Source organism: Crocuta crocuta, unplaced genomic scaffold (genome assembly GCF_008692635.1).
Source record: "Crocuta crocuta isolate KB4526 unplaced genomic scaffold, BGI_CrCroc_1.0 scaffold330, whole genome shotgun sequence".
Classification (NCBI taxonomy): domain Eukaryota; kingdom Metazoa; phylum Chordata; class Mammalia; order Carnivora; family Hyaenidae; genus Crocuta; species Crocuta crocuta.
Window position 1 is genome coordinate 5,187,460 of NW_027530521.1, and position 4,370 is coordinate 5,191,829.

Genomic DNA, 4,370 nt, shown 5'->3' on the forward strand with positions numbered 1-4,370 from the left:
AGTCCCAATTTATTTATCTATTTTCCTGTTGATGGAGATTTAGGTTATTTCTAGCTTTTGGCTATTAGACATAAAGCTGCTTATATATGTCTTTTGGTGGACATATGCACTCTAGGGCATATACTTAGGAGTGAAATTGATGAGTTACAAGTAAAACACTCTAATAGACACTTCATGTGAAATGATTGTGCCTTAGGAAATGCAGACTAAAACCACAACAAAATCCCACCAAACACTCACTGCAATGGCTAAATTTAAAGAAAATGAAAAGCCCATATTTTGATGAGGATATGGAAGAATTGAAACACTCGTATATGCTGGGGGGAGTATAAATTGGTTGAATTACTTTGGAAGAGTTTTGGGCAATATTTGCTTGAGCTAAACATATATACCTGACTTATGACCTAGTAATTATACCCTTGAATATATTTATTTTTTACCATCTGAAGTCACTTTGAAACTTCTGGAATAAGTTTCAATCCAATTCTTGCTTTATTAGTATACTGCTGTGGCCATTTGCAGTGGAAGTCAGTCATACCTAAGTTGCTGGTCATGATAACTGGGTGTTTTTTATATCTGCTTAAGAGCTCGTGCTGTAGTCTTTGTTTTCCAGCCTGTAGGCAAGAGGTGGGTCGAGGCAGAGGAGGCCTGATAGGATAGAAAAAAAGTCGCCATTAAGAACCATCTTTTATTTCCCATTTTCTTATAGCTTATTATTGGAGGAACGCAGGAATAGGACACATAGGCACTTGGTGTTTTACGAAGTGAATGTTAATGGGCCTCAGATATATCCCTCCTGAGACATGAGTGCAAGATGGCTTATAGAATATATTCAGAAAGGTCCTCCTCACAAATGTGATATTGCAGTGGCTGAGTTTAATGCACTTGCTTAGCCCGTAGGTTTCCAGACTGTAGCCCATAGAATATGTCCTGGTGTCCTTAGGAAATTTTAGAAAAGGCGTATTCCTTGGTATTATGTCTTGGAGATTCTGGTTCAGCATATCTGGATTAGGACTCAAAATCTGCATTTTTGAGATGTTCTTCTGATGATTGAGCAGCCATTGCTGGCCAAGGCAGAGCATGTGGCACCAACAGCCGTTAAAACGAAAGACCTTTGCTAACTTCTGCCTGTTCAACTAGAACACAGATACCTAGCTGCTCTCACCAACTCCTCCCCCTACCTGGTGGCCGGAAAATCTCTGTGAAAGCCAAAAATTAAAGCTCTAAGAATAGACTGACATCATCAGTCACATAACAAGAATATAATCCATCTCCTTTGGAAGAACTTACTTGTTGGATGGATCCTTCTTGAACAAATGCCTAAGTTCTTGAGCTAATCACTTTACCCTTGGACCTTTCAGGTGTCTCTGACAGAGACCTCTATAGCTAAGCCAGGTAACATTATGACTATCTTTTGAACATTTACTCTGATCTAGTCTCTTTGCACATATAATATCTCTTTTAATCCTTACTGCAACTTTTGTGAGCTTGACACGATTATGCTTATTCTGTAAGTAAAAAAAAAAAAGCAAAGACTTAAAACAGTGAGATTAATTTGCCTGATTAATGTTCCAATAAATAGTTGCAGCCTGGAGGAGGGTGTTTTGTGGTTACTAAAGAGAAACCAGGGTTCAAACACAAGTCTTTCTGGTTTTCTAGATGACACTTCGGTGTGTAGGTCCAGCCTCCTTTGCCCTTTGGCCAAACACATTGTTTATGTAACATGTATTGCATTAGAACATAGCTTTTATTTGTCATATTCTAAATGTTTGACTTGGAGTTCTGGGACTCCACAGAAAAAGATCTTCACTCTCTGCTGTAAAGCTGATCTGTTTTCTATCAGAAGTGCAGAAGTGTAGGGATCAAGGGATGTTTTGTACTGAGGCCCCACCGCAGGCTCTGCATAAATCGGATTGCTCTTCTTAGTTATGTTTTCCTGATGCCCACAGTAGTTTGACCTAAATGAAAAGATAATTACTCAGGCTGTTACAAACATTCCGATCCATTTGGTGATCCCTTTATTAAATGAAACAGGCCCTTTTATTCGTTTTCTGATTCTGCCTGTTACTAGAATAATCTCAAAGCTATTAGCATTTAAAGAGGAATTAGACAAAGATGTCTGGAATTGTCCCTTCTCCTGGCTCATGGTTGCTCATGGGACCCTTGCTTTAGCTAATTAGACTGAAATGAATATTAAGTGCATTGATCTCTATCAAACACATCCTGGAAGGAAAGCTTTTGTGAAAGTCATTTCAGTTGCAGACATAGGTTGCCCGTGCCTAAGTACCTAACCCCAAACAATAGGCACCGGAAACATTCCAGAATTCAAACATAACAAAACCAAACAATCCGTAAAAGATGGCTCAAGAAGAGCTCTTACACTTCTTGAAATGCCCTTGTTTAAGTCACAAGCCCGCATGGTTTAGCTTTCTTTTCATGGGAACTATATAGGGAAATATATGTAACTTCTCTTCCCTTTTTTGTCTTCACACCTAGGAAAGCTTATAAGACCTTTCCCTCATAGCATAGCATAGAAAGTAAGTGTTATGCTCTGGAAACACACAGGCCTGGGTTCACATCCTGGCTAAGACCTATCTATAGCCGCTGTGGAACTTTGGGCAGATAATGTCCTTAAGTCCAAATTTGCACACTGTTAATAAAGATCTTTAACATATTTCCTTTGTGATAGGGGTGTGAAATGGACATAGTAATAATTATGCAACAACTATTGCTTATTAATGATAAAGACTGGGATAAGAGCCCTGAGACGTGGCATCAGAAAAGCAGCAAGATTTCTCTTACCAGTTAAATGTTAAAATTACCGGAGGAAAGAAGAGAGTTGTTTTTTCTTCTTGAGGGACATTTTGATGTGGCCTTGTAGGAGGGAAAAAGAAACAACCCTGAAGTTTGGTGACAGTAAAGACCTAAATATGAATCTATGTTCTGTTTCTGATATAGGGCATACTGCTTTAAGCTCTTGGAACTCCAATATCTGGAAAATGGAAATGGTTACGCTTACCTCTGAGTGCTACATTGTCTGGATATAATGAGAAAATGTTTACCAAACACCTAGCACACTAATTTTGCTCAGTCTTTTGTGATTCTGTTTTTCTTCTCCTTTTCTAGGAAATCTGTATTAATTCCTCTCATTAATATTAATGTTGCTGCCATTGATAGAGCTGGAGAGAGGAGGGTAGAGTCAGAAAGGTGAGGGGCAAGCAGATTGGCAGCCTAGCGCGGTAGGATGCCAACGCAGGGCGCCATTTACCTACCCCACAAACCACCCTGAAACCCAGCCGAAATGGGAACTCAGTACTTCAGAAACTCGGACCTGTTCTCAAGGAGAAATCCAACACACACAGACACACAGACACACAGACACACACAGACACACAGACACAGACACACACACACACACACTCGAAAACATGTTTGCTATTTTCAAGCCCAGTCCCTATTTTTTGCCACATCACTTTGATTTCTCAGAGCAAGACTGAGTGAATTCGGTTCTGCCTTCTAGCTCATTCCTAAGAATCTGCTGCAGAAGGAAGAGTTGGTAGGAAAGGAAGATGTAGAACAACATAAGTGCTTCTCCTGAGGTTGGGAAGGCACCTCTTCAAATCGACCCTGACAAATCTGGGGCCTGCACCTGAAGCTTCCATCCAGCCGAAGCCACATGGGCTGGGGGCCGGGCCCTCTCAGACCTGACTTGGGTTCCTGCACTTCCTCAGCCTTTTCAATTCTCAGCTCTCTGCTTAAAGCACCATGGGACTCAGAGCCCTCCTGCTGGAGCTGCTGGGCTGCTGCAGCGCCTCTTTAATTCTTCCCGTCATTTGAGTCGCACGTGTCTCAGTCACAATAAGGCACCTGCACGCTTTGACCTTGTCACCATGACAACCGGCTCTGGAGGGGGGATTAGGCAGGCAGCACAGAAGGAGGTCCCTGTTCCTGCTCTCCTGCGGGTGGTGCTGCTGACACACAGTCCTTTCCACAGCCAGGGGGATGCGGTCTTGGTGGCCTTTCACCCCCTCTGCTGGGGCCAAGGGAGAGGGGGTGGGGCTGGGGCTGAAAGCTGAATTCCAGAAGCGACTCAGGTGTTGGAATATGTTCCCAGGCTCCAGGGAATAGAGAGCCACCGCTTTTTGTCCTCTCAGCACTGTCTGGGCTGCTGTCTTTCAACGGATGAGGTACTTTCCTCAGGAGCAGGAAGAAAAGAGGGGGGAAAAAAGGAATTCAATCAATTATTTATCGGGGCTTCCTGATGCTTAACAAGCCACTTGTCTCCCACGTGGCCACCTCCCACCACCACCATCAAATGAACTGGTCTCAGCAGTAAGGCAGAGTGAAAAATACTGCATGTCTGGAATATC

General features: G+C 42.4%; 1 long non-coding RNA gene across 2 annotated transcripts; it reads right to left on the reverse strand.

The window, feature by feature from the left end:
* Positions 1-517: 517 nt before the first annotated feature.
* LOC144234238 (uncharacterized) lies at positions 518-3,811 on the reverse strand. Of its 2 annotated transcripts, none has more exons than XR_013335902.1 (3): positions 3,705-3,811; positions 2,803-2,874; positions 518-648 (listed from the first exon to the last, which is right to left on the reverse strand). It is a non-coding gene; the product is annotated as an uncharacterized LOC144234238 (long non-coding RNA). The 2 variants fall into 2 exon arrangements; XR_013335901.1 differs by lacking the exon at positions 518-648 and adding an exon at positions 1,760-1,958.
* Between the last annotated feature and the right edge of the window lie 559 nt (positions 3,812-4,370).